The sequence below is a fragment of the Acinonyx jubatus genome, chromosome B3 (assembly GCF_027475565.1).
Source record: "Acinonyx jubatus isolate Ajub_Pintada_27869175 chromosome B3, VMU_Ajub_asm_v1.0, whole genome shotgun sequence".
NCBI lineage: Eukaryota > Metazoa > Chordata > Mammalia > Carnivora > Felidae > Acinonyx > Acinonyx jubatus.
In genome coordinates, this window is record NC_069386.1 from 10,467,546 (window position 1) to 10,487,291 (window position 19,746).

At 40.3% G+C, this 19,746-nt stretch overlaps 1 long non-coding RNA gene across 1 annotated transcript; it reads left to right on the forward strand.

Moving 5' to 3' along the window:
* The first annotated feature begins 1,357 nt into the window (after window positions 1–1,357).
* Window positions 1,358–18,938, forward strand: LOC128315868 (uncharacterized). Its single transcript, XR_008298982.1, has 3 exons — window positions 1,358–1,805; window positions 18,170–18,359; window positions 18,749–18,938. It is a non-coding gene; the product is annotated as an uncharacterized LOC128315868 (long non-coding RNA).
* Window positions 18,939–19,746: the final 808 nt, after the last annotated feature.

Genomic DNA, 19,746 nt, shown 5'->3' on the forward strand with positions numbered 1-19,746 from the left:
AATAAATGTGTTGCTGCAGAACATATTCTCTTGACCCTCCATCCATAAAATTATATCCTATAAACTTTAGGCTCTGGATTGGGCTCTGAATGAGTTTGCTAGTCCCCTAGATCGACTGCAAGGAAAAATTCTCATTTTTTAAAAGTCCCTTTTCTATACATATTTTGTCATCTGTTAGACCCAGGTTTGCATTCTCTCTAAACATTGATTTTCACACCTCTGTATTGGTAATAATAGTAATTCCTATCATAACAAGCTATTACAAGAATGAATAAGAAGATACATATAAAGCATCTAACAAAAGTCCGTTCTATAATTGGGACTTGCAGTACATATTTGACATTCTTTGTCCATTTGGCATCCAAATCCCATCCCTGTATCTAAGTAATTCCCTGCCTCTTGCATCTTGGTGGGAAATAGACACTGAAAACTCCAGATACCAATTTTTCACATTGGCTGGTCCATGTTGATTGTTGACCCAGCTCTGACCTTGCTTTTCTGCTTGTGAAAGTGCTCATGCTTTTCTGCTCTTGAAAACTACCTGATTCAGGTGTTAACGTCTGCAGGGAGAAGTCTGTCCTCACTTGTTTCTCCTGGTTCCGGGATATCTCGAGCCCTAGTGGGTCAAGGTGTGAGGACTGGATTTAGGGCAGTGGAAATGAAAGGGAAAAAAAAAAAGGTTCAAACCTTCAAGAGACTTCTGAAAACATTATTAGCATGGATTTAAGATATGCCTCTTCTCGTTAAGGCAGTGTCACATCTCTAGATCATGTTTGGCCAAGTCTTTCCATTTTTGTGTATAAAGTAAGTATAAAATTGATGAAAACCATAGAAGAGAGAAAGCGCAGGGGTTACATGAGGCAACCGACTACATCAAATTTGTAAATTGAAAAACTAATTATTTCTTCAAGTGATTATTTTCTGAGCTCACTCGAAACCATCATCTATGGAGCACCCAATCAGTTCCAAATAACAGGGTTTGAGATTTTACTGGATTCAAGACATCGTGTTTATCATTTATCATTTATGGTGTGTTTGTTTTTCGGAGGAATAAATCAGCCTGGAATCAAATGTTTACATTCATTTTTCAGCTATGTCCTGGCTTAACTATCACTGATGTCTATACCGAAGCAGGGAACTGCACAGTTAAAAAAAAAAATCTTGTCTGTCTATGCATAGAGTGTTCTTTCTTTTCAGGGTACTAGCATTCACCAGGGTACTGGTCTTGAGATCCAAAAAGAGAATCTACCCAGATCCTATCAGGAAAATCTGCTTTATAATTCCCTGAAGCCATACACAACAGATGCTCCATTATATATAACCTGGATTCTTGAAATAAAACATGACTGAATTCAAAGAACATTTAGGTAAACCTGGGTGACCTGATTACACTGTTTTAACGCTCTAACTAAGGTCGAGGGCTGCCCATGATTTCATCATAAATTAGGCAAGTATTTGAGGGAAATTCTTAAAAAAGAACGGCATGTCCTCACGTACGGATCAGCAAGTGAGCAATGTTCCTGCTGTGCTTTAGAAAGAGGTGCCAGCTCGATGAGATGCTGTCGACATGACAGAAAGCCACCTGCTGCCAATTTCTACTTCCCAGTATGAAAACCAGTCTTCTCGTGGATTATCGCTGCTGGTAGGAGACAGAAAATTGCCCCTGCCCTTGCTGACTGTGGTTAACTGGTCGGGGAGTTTCGTATCCTGGGTCTTGGAAAATTCAGAGGGGTACAAAGACACAAAATGACAGGAAGAGGTCGGGACACCCTGTGACAATGGAGAACACAGCCACGTATTCTACAGTAAGTCAGGGAGGGGACACCAGGCTGGAGCACTCATTACTGTTGAAATGCCCTTTTAAAAAAGCACATTTCCGTCCAAAGAATAGCACTCTGACTTTAAAAGCACCAAGTGTTAATTTTCTAGGAGCCGCAGCTCTTATTTTTTATTTATTTTATTTTTTGCTTGCATGTAAAAAAGAAAAGATGTGTCACTATAACACTGGGGAATACTTTTACAGAAAAATAATCTATAATTATTTTTATTTTTTAATATATCCTAATTTGGGGCCACGTGGAAGGATATTGATATAGGTATTATAAGTGAGAGGATATAATTTATAATTCTTGCTTTAATAATACAGTTCAGATGTTTGCTTGGATTTTCTTTCTTAATTAACATTAGTAATGTGTAATAGCTTGTGTATTTGAGATACATGATATCTAAATTTATGGAAGTGTAATGATCATTTTTTTGTGTGTGTGTGAGAGAGAGAGAGAGAGAGAGCAAGCACATGTGAGATCAAGGGAGAGGGGCAGAGGGAGGGAGAAGAAGGGAGAGAAAGAGAGAATCTTAAGCAGGGTCCATGCTCAGCGTGGAGCCCAATGTGGAGCTCAATACCATGACCTTGGGATCACAACCTCAGCTGAAATCAAGAGTCGGAGGCTTAACCAACTGAGCCACCCAGGCGCCCCTACGATCATTTCTAATTGTGGATACTAAAAACGAAAATATGATAAATGTTCCCAATTTGTCATCACCATGGATAAGGGTTAACACATTTCTTTTTCTTCTGTGCAATTATTTCTCAAGATGAAATTCTGGGACTGCAATTATTGACAGAAAGGCATGCACCTGTGTGTTGTGTTCCTAAATACCTTCTTGTGGATGGTACACAGCGTAAGCTCAATGGTGCTATTCACAGAGCTTCTCTCCTCCCCAGAATTGCACATTGTGGCACCACTGCGGGGGTGCAGAGTTTCAACTGTACAACCTTCTGTAGAAGCCCTGGATGCATCTAGAAATACCAACCTATTACTAGCCACTTCCTCAAGGATTAGACCAAAGAATCTGAAGGAAAAAAAAAAAAGAATCTTACTCTCTTGCACAACTTGTGCTTTAGCAGTTAATTAAGATATAAGGACAGAAGAATCAACAATGAAAGTAAAATTGCCACATTCCTTTATAGGACTCATGACTAGCTGACAGTATGGTATTGAGATCAATGTGTGTGTGTGTGTGTGTGTGTGTGTGTGTGTGTTTAGAGAAAGTTAAAAATTTGTGAATTGAGTTTGGATTTTCAAAGAATAAATGAATAAACATGGCAAGAAAAATTCAAAGAAGGAAATATATACATCTGAAAAAAGAAATTTAGACAAATGTACAAAAACAGTGGAAATGATAAATATCATGACTACATCTTTGAAAACTCTAATAAAAGAACAAATTGTTGGTAAATCTAACAATGGAAATATAGTGAAAATAATAAATGGACCATTTAAAAACAAGAAAGGGTAAACAATCCATATCAAAAATGTTAACTTCATATGAATATTACATTAAAATTTTTAAATTTGAAAAAGGCAATAAATCATGTCTTCTTAAAAAAACCAGAAACGTTGTAATGTATAAACTTGTCAAATCACTAAGTTGTATACCTGAAACCAATGTGTGTCAACTATACTAAAAAACGACCATAAATACCAGTATGCATTAATGAAATAAAAAACATAAACAGACGTATGACCAAAAAAAATTCACAAAGATGTTATAGTTTACTAGTCTAGGAAATCAGAATCTTATTCTTAAATTATTTCAGACATTCAATGAGGAAATAATCTTTTGTTGCATAAAAAAATAATAGCAAAGATATGATCAGATGATAACATTCTTTTTATAAGGCTAAGTTCACTGTGATTTTCCAACAAAGACACTGGGAAGATTTGGGTAGGAAGGTGACAGCTATGTATGAGCCAAGGTGAGGTCTGGAACAGATTCTTTCCTCACCGCCCTCAAAGAGAACCCTGCTGACACTTTGGTCTAGGACTTGGGCTTCTAGCCTCCAGAAATGTGAAAAGATAGATTTCCCTTGTTTAAGTCATTCAGTCTGTGGTACTTTGTTAAAGTAGCCCTAGCAAACAAATACAAGGTCTTTCTCTTCTCTTTTCTTTTCTTCTTTCTTTCTTTCTTTCTCCCTTTGTCACTTAAAATAATTTCATTGGAGGACATTAAGAAAAATTTTTTTAAATGTGTTACTTCTGTACATGGGTTTTCACAACACTACTTATCAATAACTTGATTGATCTGTGTAGGGTGTGATTTGAGTCCCTTGGAGCTGTATTGGTAATGCTATAATTAGCATTCGGAACAAGCAACTCAGACTGAGGGGGTAGGGAGCCACCAGACTAGCTATAAGGCAATTCTCAGAGTGTCTCTGAGTTTAGTGCATCAGATAATAAAGCCGGGAAAAGTGAGTGAGAGTCTTTGTGCCAATAACAGTGTTGGCAAGAAGAGAAGAGGAAAAGTCATTACTCGTGCATACCAGCTCCATTTGAGCAAAACTGCGTTGCTCAGCGATGTTGAGTTTTTATGGCTATTCTTTTATAGCTATAAAAATACCTTTACTTTTGATACTCCTGAAGGAAAAATAATGTGGTTATTGCCAAGCTGCAACTCTAAAGCACAAAGCATCTTTATTCCCATTGAATCAATTGCCTTATAATTCAAGTCCTGGCAACACAAACATTTTATAAACTACTGTAATGGAAATTAAAATTTGGTTATGCATAGAGGGAGAATCCTACAAGGATCAAGTAGGCTGTTCATATCCTGCAGCATTTCTAAACCCACTGGAGGACTGGGTAGGCAACTTTCATACTAAATGCCTTGATGTAAACTTCACTTCTACAAAGAAAAGTGCTCTCTTCCATCATCCCCCTAAATCTGCATATTTCCAGAGAAAACAGGGAACACCAGTGTGAGCAGGTGACAAGTAGCCATTGACCCACTCCTCTTTGAGTAGAGGGTGGCTGAAACTGCAGAGCCCTGGGGATAGGTGCTCCATCCCAAGGGGCATGGCTTCTTCCCTTGGAGAGCTGACTGTGCAGAAAATCTACTACCTGCTAAGAAGGGGAACACATTGTGGATGGCTATGCAAATTCTGCAGGTTTTTAAAATGTTGGCTCAACATTCTTTAAAGCACCCTGTTCATCAAGGCCATCATGTCTATGAGTAGGATGCAATGCCAGTAGTGAAATAAAAGAGTTACTCTGGAAGTCAGGAGAAAGGAATCCTGGCTCCAGCCATCAGTGCTGTGTGGCCTGGGGCACTGCTGGACCACAGCATCCACAAAATTCACCTGCTGTGTCCAGGGCAAACAAAGCTTCCAGCAGAGGGTCTGGTCTATCCCAGATCTTCGGGCAGTGTTATGTGATTGCAAATTCACCTGAGAAAGTCTATTATTGCCATACGATTTACCCATCAGAGAATGCAGAAAAAGCAGTGGACAGAACGTAGTACCCATGTCAAATAAAAAGCTTATATGAGAATAGAGAGACTCTCTCATAGTCAGGTTTCTATTTTCAACCCAAAGTGCTATTCAACTCAACATGGATCTGGGACAGCATTACCTTAATACCTTAAGTTCGGTAAGAAAAAGGACAGCAACAATCACCATAATTTTACAATTTTTAAAATTTGTTTTTAATTGTGGCAAACTATACATAACATGAAGTTTACTATTTAAACACTCTGTCCAGTGGCATCGAGTTCATTCGCATTGCACAACCATCACCAATGTCCATCTCCAGAACTTTTTTCATCTTGCAAAATTGAAACTCTGTATGTATTAAACAATAATAATAACCATTAAATAATAACTTCCCATTGGGAAAGAAAGCAAAGGTATTATTACTGCTAGACAGAATGATTTTGCACATGAAAAATATACAATATGCTAGAATTTAAATAAGCATTTATTGAAATGATCAGACACAAAGGAAATGCTCAGAAATGGATAGCATTAGAATATATGTATAAAATTCACCTAGGAAATATGACAAAGTAGGTTACTTTTCACAAAATCAAAAACCATAAGATACTTACCAGGAAATGTGAGGAAAGGTGGCATGTGAATTTTAAATACGATAGAGCCTTCTTTGTTAATCATTCCCCAAAGTGAAAACTCTTGTTTTTTTTCAATAGGCAGATTATCTTAATTCATACATTTAAAATAATTCCAATCAAAATTCCAACCAAACTTATTTTAAACTGGTGAGACAGGATGTTCAAAAGCCAGTTCAAAGTAAGATCATTGTGGGGGCACCTGGGTGGCTCAGTCAATTGAGCATCTGACTCTTGATTTTGGCTCAGGTCATAATCTCACGGTCACGGGATCAAGCCCCCCGTGGGGCTCTGTGCTGACAGTGTGGAGCCTGCTTGGGATTTTCTCTCTCTCCCTCTTTCTCTGCCCCTCCCCGGCACATGTACTCATACTCTCTGTCTCAAAATACAGAAATAAACTTAAAAGAAGCCACAAAGTAAGATTATGGTGGAAAGAGGGCACCGAGGACGCTAGCCTGCTAAATATTAAAATATATTACAAACCAAAGTCATTTAAGCAGTGTGGCACTGGCACCAAAATGAAGGTATAAGTCCTCAGGAAGGGGTCAATATCTGAAATATTGCATGAGTGCTTAACACGTTCAAATCAACAAAATAAGAAAGAATCAATAATAATGAAATAGCAAATTGAAGGAAAAAAAGAGTACGTTTTTAGGCTTATATATGACACTATACTCCAAAACACATTTAAGTTACCTTTAAGTTTACACTAAAGTGCAGAATAGATTCTAAATTTTAATGTTTTTTCTAAAAAAAATGAATATTTATTTTTGAGAGAGAGAGACAGAGCACAAGCAGGGGGAGGGGCAGAGAGAGAGGGAGACACAGAATTCGAAGCAGGCTCTGAGCTGTCAGCACAGAGCCGGGCGCAGGGCTGGAACTCATAAACCGTGAGATCGTAACCTGAGCCGAAGACGGACGCTTAAAAGACAGAACCACCCTGGCACCCCTAAATTTTTGTTTTAAAGATATACTCATAGTTCAATAAAATATTAACCAGGTCATTGGGGAAATGATCAAGACCTTTTCAACTTAAGAAGGGAAAAAAATCACTAAATAATACGTAAAATATTTCAAATACATAAAATATTCAAAAATACATTAATCTGTTAATAAAGAATAAAAAATTTAAAAGTACACAATATCAAAAAATTCTCACTAAATTTGATGAAACATACAAGAAATTAATATTTGCAACATGGTAAAAGCTCATTCAATTTTATTAAGTAAGCAGGAAGACCATATAGATATATGGGCCAGAGACAACAGGTAATATTTGTTGAGTGTTTGAGCCAAGCAGTTACTTACACTAGCTCATATGATCCTCGCCACAACTCCATGAGACCAGAGATTTTAATAGCTCCATTTTCTAGATATTACCCCACTTGGTCCCATAGACATAGAAAGCAGAGGCTGGAAATTTTGTTCTAACGACTACTCTTGTTTTTCCTTTTAGATATTCCAAAAAATTAAATTACACAGCATAAATGGTCAAAAGTGTTCTGCAATTCATTGACTTAATATTCATCGAGCCTCTACTATATATCATGCCCTGTGCTGCGCACTAGGGATTGGAGACAGATCAAGATAGTTTTCAGACATCCAGTGGAGGAAACAGGCATGTAAAATAACCATGAACAATATGATGTGCAAATTAAATGCAATTAAATGCAAATTAAAACATTAGAGGTACCGTTTTGATGACCAAGCCAAAATTTGAAATATTAGTAAAAGCTTTAAAGAGTTGATACAAGTCTTTTAAGAGGCAACATACAAGAACATATTAAGAATTTCAGAATGTGGGGCGCCTGGGTGGCTCAGTCGGTTAAGCATCCAACTTTGGCTCAGGTCATGATTTCACGGTTTGTGGGTTTGTGCCCCACATTAGGCTCTATGCTGACAGCTCAGGGCCTGGAGCCCGCTTCAGATTCTGTGTCTCCCTCTCTCTGACCCTCCTCCACTCACTCTCTGTCTCTCTCTCAAAAATAAATATTAAAAAAAAAAAGAGTTTCAGAATGTTTATTCCCTTTGATTCAGTAATCTCTTTTATTCTTGGAAATTCATCCTAAAGAAATAATTCATTAGAAGGAAACAAAACTATCACTCATTAATTAACATTTTAAATATTTATTTGTGCCTATTGCCTATCAGATGCTGTTAGGATCAGGGGAGAAGACAAACAAAACACTCATTCCAAAAAACCCTTCACGCCAGCCCTCTTTGCGACAGTGAAAACTGGAAACCACCATAATGTTCAATTATGGAGAGTTATTTTATGTATTATGGTACATTGACTTGCATAAATATAGCCAATATTAAAATTATATGTCAAAATTACATAGGAAAAAGGGCATTTTCATGATACATTGCTAACTTGAAAATATTAAATTTTGCATAAAGTTCTGTTGCAGCATTTGCTCATAAAGGCAAAAAGCTAGACACGTATATACTAATAAGACAGACAAGTTGTATTACGGTCTGGGGATTATGGATGACTTTTATTTTACAAAATTAATATTACCGCTATATAGCTTTTTTGACCAAAAAAAAAAAAAAGGCAGAGAAAAGAGAAAGAATTCATATAACCAAAGAGTGATCCTGGAAGAGATTAATAATTGATTACAAAGGGGTTTGCAAACACAAAGTTCTGTGTAACAGCTCACAGAATAACAAGCCAGAACTTGCAAGATTTGAAGGGAGTAGCTTCCCTGCCTTACACAGACAGACAGTACAGAGAAGTCAGAAGATGGGATAAAAGATTGCACTAAAATCTCATCCCATATAACATTGTAATTACTCTGAAATTATTGGCTCCAAAGTCCCACTAACAATACAGCACTTGCTAAGTGTTGTCAAATATAATTTTATTCACAATGCCCAGGGTCAAGTATTCAGCATACAAAATATATTTTCACAGACTTACAAAAATGATAAAACACTTCAGTGATTTGTGGTCCCTTTGAGCCTGACTCTTAGCCCAATTAGGTGCTCTTAAATCAACTGACATGCCACCTAGAAAGCCAGAACCCTGGTCCCTCTGACTTTTTTCTTGAACCCTCTGCTGCCTTCCGGTTTCTGACACCTTGGTATTCTGGAGTCTGACTTTCTGTCAACAAGAAAGAAGCAATGGGAAAAAAAAAATAAGAAAAACGTTCTCCTTGCAAGGTCTAACATGGATTTCTCTGCCCAAAATGAATACTCCATGTAAGGGGGCAGGGATGGGCAAGGAGAGAGCTCCTCAGAGACAAGCTTTTTGCTCAGCCAAGCTAGTGAGGACTCAGTTTACCAAAGAAAAACAAAATGTCTCAGTGAGGCAGGCGATACGGTTTCTATGATTTGGGGTGTTTCATAGCAGCTTCACTAGATGTCAAAGTCAGCTGTGGGCTGGGTGCAGTTCTCATGACATACAGCACTTGGCTCCTGTGAACAGGACAACAGACGAGTCTGAACAGGGGCCGTGGCCCTTATGACAGCACAAGGCAAAATTAACTCATCACAGACAGTGTAAGATGCTATAGTCTGGGTTCAATTTCTCCTGCACATTGTTTTTGCAGCTGGAGTGATGCTTGGTTCTGTAATTCACAATTACTGTTGACCCTTGAATGATGCAGTGGATAGGAGCATGGACCCTCTGTGCAGCTGAAAATCTAACTTTTGAGTCCCCTAAAACTTAACTACTAATAGCCTATTGTTTGGCTGGAATCCTTATCAATAACATAAATAGTTGATGAACACGTATTTTGTGTGTGGTGTGCCTTATATACTGTATTCTTGCAATAAAGTAAGCTAGAGGAAAGGAAAATGTTATTAAGAAAATCATAAGGAGGGGCACTGGGGTGTGTCCATTGTTTAAGCATCCAATTCTTGATTTCAGCACAAGTCATGCTCTCACAGTTCATGAGTTCAAGTCCTGCATCAGACTCTGCACTGATATGTGGAGCCTGTTCAGGATTCTCTCTCTCTCTCTCTCTCTCTCTGTCTCTCTGCCCCTCCCATGCTGTCTCTCTCTCTCTCTCTCTCTCTCTCTCTCTCAAAACTAAGCAGGCAAATAAAAAACTTTGAAAATTAAATTAATCAAAAAGAAAATCATAAGGAAGAAAACATACATTTACAGAACTGTACTGTAAAAAAAATGCATTTAAGTGGACCCTTCACAGTTCAAACCCGTGTTGTTCAAGGTCAACTATATATCTACACTCCCCAAATGTATCTACATTGATCCATCTATTCTTATATCAGTTCAGAACTGCTTTGACTGTTTTCCTCTTTGATCAAGATTGCACTTGCCATAGACATCTCACTCTTGCCTCGGATGTGAATGGGTGGATCCCTTATAGACCATAAACGACACTGCTCGGCTTCAACACTGCTCTGTCCACTGCCTCTGGCCTCATACTTCCCCCACTGGAATGATGATTGATATTGCTCCTTTGGCATTATTCCTTGGTTCTTTTGAGCTAAAACTGGCTATTTCCTTCCATAATGCACTTGCCTTTCCTGATAGAATCCACATGGCCAGCATGCTGGTGAAGTTGGCCATCAAGGAGACATTCATGAAATTTTATTGTAGCTATGCCAGTGTAATCTAGACCCTATTTCCAATTAACCTCCATATCAGAAAAGACGTGAGAAGATGATCACTGCCCAGGTAGCTAACTAACAGCTACATGATTTCCCCAGGATCCCACCACAAATCACGTGTCACAGGCAGCATTAGAAGTCAGTGTCTAATCTGGTGCACCTATCTAATGCAAGGAAATTTTAGCCTGCTGGATATGTGAGCAAAGATATTTCAAACACAATTTCTAAGGTTTTCCTCTTCGGGTGCTTGATTATTTCATTTAGTCCAAGATGATCCGGTAATATCAAAGCTTCCAAAATGTCTTGCTCAACTCAATAAGTGGGTGTCCCTTAGTTTTACATTTAAGGCAGAAATGAGATACATACAAAGCAAGGGAGATTGGAAGAGGAAAGGAGGGCTCAAGATGGTGATGGTGGGGGATACAACATTTGCTGGTTTCCATGATATGAAAACTCCCACAATGGCCAATTTCAAGCTACTGCCACTGTGAGGTCAACCAGCTTGCCAAATTCCTGAAAATTCAACAGTTAGCCCTCTCAAGCCACTCTGAGCAGACTCCCACACAATGCCGGCTCTGCCTGTCCTTCCTGTTAGGAATTACCATCTGAGGATATGGTTTTGGTGATCACATACTTGCATTAATACTATTCTGTTGCTCTATTTGTTTTTGGTGGCCCATAAGTATTTTCCCCAGTGCCACTGATATGTAAAATGTAACTCAATTACTTCTTGGCTGAGGTATGGGTATAAGTTCTGCCATATGAAAGAGGAGAAATTCTTGTGGCTATGCCCTTTTAAGCATTTCTCCTCCAACTCTTTCTGGCATCTAGCCTGATGGAAGGGAACAGCTCATAAACAGAGACTGGGAAATATGTTAATATTTTAATCACAAATGTTTGTGAAAGCTTCTCTGTGTGTCAGGCTTGAACCCATAAAAGGTCCCAATATTCTTCCCGTCATGAAGTTGCATTACTTCAGGATACGGAAGAATCTCAAAACACCATGTCAACTAAAGTAAGAGGGAAGCCCCAGTGACCATAACAATAAGAGAAAAACCAATACATCATATATTTTACAGCCCTTTAGTTTATGGAGCTCTTGTGCACACACCTTCACAGTTCTGGGTATTGCATAAGAGGGCATTCATAAATGGGAGCACATCCAGAGGAGACCAATAACGATAAGAGGTGCTCACGCTTTTGGAATGTTTACAATGGCCATGCACTCTACTGATGGTATTACATGTTCAGCCCCATTTCATTCTTTCAGCTCCACTATGTTCTGCGTAGGTAAGGGAAATACAAATGGAATTATGATTGGTAATACGTCCTCTGTTGTGTATGTGGTAAATAATAAAGCCAATATTTAGAACCAGGGAGTCTAATTCCATCCACAAGATGTGCTCTTAAGTATCAGATAGTATTCAAACCATGTTTTGTCTGGAATATAGACTAACCAGTGACATATTAAACGTTTTCAAGTTCTCAAAAGCTCCCCTTCCCATTACATTGCAGCTAGATTGCAGAATGACCTCTATGGGTATCCCAAAAGAAAGCTTTGGGACGACAGTGTCAAAAGACTGACTTGAAGACAATAATAAGTTCACCTCTCTCTTTGCAAGGGTCCAAAGTGGAAGGGGCCATCATGGGAAACCATGATTTTCTCATCATTGGAGGTTTCCAGACAAACATTCCCCTGAATTATAGGTGTGGGACACTTGAATGGGGCTTAAGAAGTGTTGTTTGAATTGGATAACTTCTCTGTGCTATCCAATATTCATTGGATTTGCACATGTGGCCATTTGAATTAAAATCAAAGTTACAAATTCAGTTCCTCAGTCACGTTAGCCACTTTGCACATACTTAATAGCCACATGTGACTACTGGCTGCCATGTTGGATGGTACAGGTATACAGAACATTTCCAACATCGCTGAAAGTTCTACTGAACAGTGTTATTCTCAAATGTCGAGTCTGCCTTTTAGAATTCTCTCTGCCTTTGAGAAAAGCACGGTAATTATTCTGAATTCACAGACAAGGAAATTAAGGACAAAAACTTTATTTTCTAGTCTGTGTTTACATTTCATGAGCCTCTGATACCCACACTTGCCTTGATCCTCACCACCAAAGTCCCGTCTCTACCACTGCAGCCACTGGGGCTGTGGGGTGTGCACTCAGGCTCCCTCAATCATTTTGAACGCTTCCTCTTTGTGACCACAGGAGAACTTGGCAATGTGCTGTTTGGCGCATAAATAATTATCAGTTATTTCTGCCTCCCCTTTAATTTGCTCACAGAGCATTTCCTGAGAAGATCTTTGAAAGCAATTGGGCCACAACACTCTGTGGGCAACGAGAAGAATTACAGTGGTTGGGAGGAAGATAAATAGTGATGTCAGCTTGATTACAGTGCTGGTTACTGCTCAGTAGAAACTTTGGAAAAAGAGCCTTTCTACAGGAAATCCATTTACAGACAGCCCAGCACAGTGCCGCCTATTGACTGACAAGGGTGTAGCAAAGGAAGCTCACTGGTATGGGGCTGGTGGGTTTCTGTGGAAGGTGCTGGCCTCACAGGACTTCCTCAGTTCAGCACAACTGAAACTTATTCGTTTCAACAATCAAATAATGGATTTAAGAAGAAAGGTATTGAAGACCTATGTGCTATGCTTTCTGGCTATTCAATAAATCCATGCAGATCTGCTACAAACAGGCTGACTTTCTAATAATGACCTTTGTAGATAGTGTCTTAACAAGAAATAGGTCAGAAGTAAGCATGTTTGGGTTGTACATGCTTTAATTTGGGATAACTTGCAAAAAGTTACACCTTCTTTGTGTCAAGAATGAAGCTGGATACATCTGCATACCTTATCCTACTTAATTTACATAGTGGCAATGCAGGATAGATACTGTCACCATTCCGATTTTATAAATGAGGAGGTAGCAATGGGATAGTTAATCCCAGGTCTTCAGATTCTGACTCCAAGGCTTTTCCCACTGATTTAGTGATACCTCTCAGGGAAAAGGCAGCATAACATTTTAATCTGAATGGCCTATTCCTGGATTCCACGGACACATCGCTGTATCGCTTCAGTGTCTCACCAACTTCCCTCCTGTCTGTCTCCAAATATCATCTTCGGTACCAGTCTTACTCAAATGCTACCAAAAGGTAAGTTGGTCAGTCTTCCTGGGTTCCTATATGACATTTCTCTCACCTAAAAGTGTGTTCGGTCTTCCCTCGTAACTCTTTATGAATCCCTTACTTACAAGATCAGTTCGATAATCTTGTCACCCCAGAAGACACCTGGAGAATGCCCACAAATCACAAGTTGTGAAGGATTACTGAACAGACCCACGTTTCCTCCGAGCGTATTTATAACGCCGGCACAATATCACTTACTGGTTCCCATGGCCCACGTCTTGTCATGCACACACCTTGCATATCTTTAATTGTGTATCTTTCTTGAGGAAGAAAGTTGTCTTCCACTACTAGTTCTTTCGTTTACAGTCTCTCCACATTTTTGACCGAGGGAACTTTCAGTGTTCAAGTTTAGGATGAGAGATCGAGTTGTGTAAACAGGTTGATTCTTTCAAAATGTGAACTCACAGGTTTTATCCCACCTTTTTTTAAATTTTTTTTTTAACGTTTATTCATTTTTGAGAGACAGAGAGAGACAGAGCATGAATGGGGGAGGGTCAGAGAGAGGGAGACACAGAATCCGAAGCAGGCTCCGGGCTCCAAGCTGTCAGCACAGAGCCCGACGCGGGGCCTTGAACTCACAGACCGCAAGATCATGACCTGAGCCAAAGTCAGACGCTCAACTGACTGAGCCTCCCAGGCACCCCTTTTCCTACTTTTTTTAAAGCCACCCATCTACTTCAGTGCCCTCATACGGTTATAAATTAAAATTCATACTGCTTATACATTCAGTATCTCTTTCTTCAATAACCATAATGACTCTTGACCATTAAGAGACATCAAGTCAACCACTTGGATGTATACATTATATCAACTACACTCTACTCTTGTCATCTGAACTATTACCAGAGGTGGAGAGTAACTGAGGGAGCACTAAAAATAAATCATCACCGTTATAAGCCATTATAATAGGTTATTCAATTTGATGAATGATGTTACTTTGACCTCACATCACATTTATCTTGCAAGGAACTGACGTACTTCACGGTACTTACTAAATGTCTAAAATTCACTCACATCCAGTATATGGGGACCGTGGCATCTTCACAGAATGATACATCTGGGCTGGCCATAATCACCAGCAACATCTGAGGAATCCTGAAGGATGAGGAGGAATCCCTTTTAAGTGAGTGGATCTTAAGAAATTGAAGTTTATCCTTTGAAGTCATGAGCGGTTTTTTAAAAAATCCTTTCCTAAAATCACTGACATAAATGTGTGTGTGTGTGTGTGTGTGTGTGTGTGTGTGTATACGCTCTCTCTCACACACACATATTTTGTTTCCCCTTAAGAATATAAGGTAGCATGTATGACACAGTTTACCCTTGGGTTCATGACCAAGGGTAATTGTTGAACATCAGACAATGCCCATACAGGCAAGGCATGTATAATCCTAAAGAGCACAGACTTTGGAGTATAAAAAAACCTATATTGAAGTCTTTGCTTTATCATTTAGTGTGCTTTAGGGTGCGAGTAACATAAAACCGCAATTCATGTACCTCACACGGTAAAGAAATTAAAGAAATCAGGAGTGAGGGACAGTGAATTTGTCACTTGAAGAAGTCATCACAGATCCAGATTCTTTGTAATACAAATAATAATAATAATAATAATAACTTACTATTATTATTACTATTATTATTATTATCATTTTGGCCCTCCTTAGTGTTTTGCATTTGTCTTTAGGAGACAGCAGGACATTACAGCATATGTCCCAGTCAGCCGCAGTAGCATCCGGTAAAAGGAGACACTGTCTCTTCTTTGGGTCTCTTTTTGAAAGGAACAAATCTTTTCCCAGCAGTGTCAGAGCCTCCCTCCTGTGCGTTCTGGCTTGGAATTGGGTCAGGTGCACACCCCTTAAGCAGTCACTGCAGGAGCCTGAGCCTCCCAGGCGATTATCAGGAGCCACTTGGGCCAGTGGGGATTCATCCCCTGGGACTGAGGCACCCCGCGCCGTGAAGAAGGACAAGCAAAACCTGAGGATTTACAAGAAGAAGGAAGAATGGGGGCTCCTGGGTGGCTCAGTCAGTTGAGCGGCCAACTTCGGCTCAGGTCATGATCTCGCGGTCCGTGAGTTCCAGCCCCGCGTCGGGCTCTGTGCTGACAGCTTAGAGCCTGGATCCTGTTTCAGATTCTGTGTCTCCCTCTCTCTGACCCTCCCTGTTCATGCTCTGTCTCTCTCTGTCTCAAAAATAAATAAATAAATAAATAAATAAATAAATAAAATAAAATAAAATGAAGGAAGAATGGAGGGTGCAGAAGAAACCAGGGTCCACTAGCTTGAGTTCTTGGGCGCATTACAAAACATCTTCAAGGCTTCGCTTCTAACTCTGAAAAACGGAACGAACACCCGCACCTCACAGAAGGGTAAGAATTCGAAAAGGTGACCTTTGGGGTGCTTGGGTGGCTCCATCAGTTAAGTGCCCAACCTTGGCTCAGGTCATGATCTCGCAGTTTATGAGTTCCAGCCCTGCGTCGGGCTTTTTGCTGACAGCCTGCTTTGGATACTGTATCTCCCTCTCTCTCTCTCTGCCCCTCATGTGCTCGTGCTCTCTCTCTCTCTCTCTCTCAAAACTAAATAAACATTTTTAAAAATTTTTAAAGGAAAGGTGATCTTTTCCCAGGGCCTGGCACATTAGCAATGTTAGTGGTTTGTTTTGTCTCACTGCAGTCTGCACTACCCTTCCTTGCTAATGCTTTCTCCACTCACTCCTTTGTGAACTGTGCTGTTCCCAGTCACTGGTTTTGGGAACTCTCATTGAGTTTGCCTCTCATCACTGTCCCTAGTCTTTTCAGTTTAGGTTGGCTGTCACTCCCTTTCCTCCTCTGTCTTGTCTTTTTGTTGGTTTCTTTCTTTCTCTCTCTCCAACTTTATCTTCACTGTACTTTTCTCTCTGTAAGCATTACTCTGTGTGTGTGTGTGTGTGTGTGTGTGCAGGGGTGTGTGTTTAAGATATATTTATCGCTCATAGGGAGAGAAATTTCTTCTGCTTCACGAACACCCTCAAACCCTGGAAACACTCCACATTTATCTGAAGGTAACCAGAAAATTTTCTCTCTAGATCCCTGTGTAATTATGTTTCTACTCTTACATTTAAAATCAGAATTGGTTGATTAAGACGAGTGGTGATAAGCTGAAAGAACACTCAACAAACATCTCACATTCCCATCACTGTGCTAAATACTAGGCTGAGGCAAAGGTGAAGCCCAGAAAAAGCCAAAGGAAAGAAAAGTCTGAGGAATGGTGCGTTCGTACGAAGTAATGATGATCAATAAGGTAGAAAATGCAGTGTGAAGACACATTGGGAGAAATCTGAGCTCCATGCCAAAAAGTTGGGACTTTATATTTTTGTCGCGAGGCAGGGGACAGAACGGGACCATTAGATATTTTAATTAGATATGAAATATGAAGAAAACATAATTATAGAACTTCATTTGGCAGTAGTATAAAAGAATCATTGGAAGGAGTACAAAGCACTCCAGTCAAGCCAGCTAGACTATCAGGCAGGTTAGGCTAGGTTATGCTAAAGAGACGAGCAGCCCCCAAACTCTCCTGACTTAAAACAAAGAAACAAACAAAAAAAGTGTATTTTTTATTCATATGACCTGTTTGTTGCCAGGAAACAGGGAGCTCTGTTCTTTATGTTCACACAGGGATCTAACTTGATAGAGTGATGGTGGTACCACGGTCTCAAACTTTGACAAAGCAAAAGAAAGCCCCGGAGGGTCTCACACCAGCCATTCCACGGTTTGGCGCTGAAATGAATCACGCAGCGGTGGGCTAGAGCCAGTTGTGGCCTTTCTTTCCCAACTTCACACTCAGCGATGTCAAGTTGGTAGCTTGAGATCATCCGAGGTGGGATTATTTGCACCGCAGAAATTGGCAAGCCCTGCAAATCGTGGCTCCGTCCCTGCTCCAAAGAACCAGTTGTTAAACATTTGCCAACACACCACTGGACTCACTTCACCTGTCATTCACAACTCTTTGGCCAACCCAAACCCGAAGGGATGGAGAAGTCCCATCCTACCATTGCCTTGTAGGCAGAGAGCCAGGAATATTTTGTGAGCAACATTAATGACAACCACAGGGTAATGCAAGGACCCACGTGTTCACTCATCTACACATTCATTCCACCGCTGTGTATGGAACAGTTCAGATTTTAGCCAATGGGAAGCAGAGGAGTTTTCAGCACAAGTGGTATGGCAGTTGTCGGTGTGTTGCCTCTCAGCTCCTAATCTGCCCTTCGTGTCCTTGCTTGGGTACTAGAGACGGATCTTGTAAACATCTCTCCTTTTCTGGTAGAGGTTGCAGACAGATACTGCAGAAGGAAAGGGCTTTTGGTACCGGTGAGATTTTTTTTTTTAAGTTTTTATCCCAAGCAGGAATGGGGCTCGATCCTATGAACTGACTCAAGCTGAAATAAAGAGTCAAGATGCTTAATTGACTGAGCCATCCAAGCGCCTTATGGTGCGATTTCTCTATTGATTCTGCAGTACTCATCTGGCATGAGAGCTACCAGTGGAATTCATGCCCAGAAAGTTTCAGAGGGACCCTCAAGGGTAGCTTTTTACCAGGTTCCAAGGATGCTTCAGGCAACTTCCAAACATCTATAGCAGTATCATCTGCAGGTGGCTTCTTGGCGGCTTTCCAGTGAGTCCTACTGATGCCACAGCCAATTCCCCGGTGAGTTCAGCAGAATTCACCATGAACAGCCTTTTCTAGCATACCAGTAGATGGTTTCCTACCCACCAGCTTTAGTCTGGCAGTACCCCAGGAGACTTCTAGCTTGCCAGCCCCAACCCACAGTTCTCTGGCTGTCAACCTCAACCCCCCAGCTGTGAATTAACTCTGGCCAAGGCAACCCAGTGAACTTCTTGCCATCTAGTGGGCTGCAACCACATCCCCACATCCTCCCCACTGAAGTTGGATTCCTGACCTTGGGTAGGAGGGCTCTCTCCCAAGTTTGGGTACTCCCCCTTAGCCTTAGGGTATTCTTTAGTATTTATCCTCTCTTAGTAATGAATTAGCAAAAGATGGTTAACAATTATTTGTTTTAAATCTTCCCTATTCAGCGCCTGGGTAGCTCAGTCAGTTAAGCGTCCGACTTCAGCTCAGGTCATGATCTCACGGTCTGTGAGTTCGAGCCCCGTGTCAGGCTCTGTGTTGACAGCTCAGAGCCTGGAGCCTGCTTCAGATTCCGTGTCTCCCTCTCTCTCTCTGCCCCTTCCCTGCTCATGCTCTGTCTCTCCCTCTCTCCCAAAAATAAATAAACATAAAAAAAAATTTAAGTCTTCCCTGTTCAAATCATTGTGTGGTTTCTTCTTCCAGGACTGGACCCTAATATAGGTGGTAAAACTAGATTTAATAAAGATAATTTAGGCTACAGTGCAATGAACAGTCTGGATCTGGTCAGGAGTAAAGGTAGAGAGACCAGTGAAGTGGCAGGTGATGGTTAGCTGGATGAGCTCAGGTGACAGCAGTATCAATCAAGAGATATGGACGTTTTTAGGAACTAAATAAGTTGGTCCTGATCATGGGTTTGAGTGGATGAAAGAAAGTTGAAATGTGGTGTTAGCCACCACATTAGAGGGCACTGAGGGAAGATAAGATTAGATTTAGAGAACCAGATCATGGGTGGTTTGGGCCTTGTTGAATTGGATATACCTTGAGTTACCTAAATGAAGATGTCAAGGCATCAGATAGATCTTAGAGTCTAATGCTCAAGGGAGAGTCAGGGGCCAAAGACACAAATGTGTAGGTTGTACGGGTAGAGTACTATAGACTGCATGCCCAGAATCTCTCCCTCCATATTATTCCCTCCAATTTTTCTTTACATAACTATTGCTTTGTTAAATGCAAGTTTCTGGTGATACAGCATGAAGCAATCAATACTGTATATTATAAAGAGATTGTTAGACCATATCCAGAATTGTGAAGGAGATCATCAAAAACTAGTTACACACCCGAACCCCTCACCTACCTCAAAGGCGTAAGAGTTTTAGGCATGAGGGTTCTGTCTCTTAGACTCAAGCTTGGCAATAAGGAATCCAAATAGAAGATGCACAGAGAT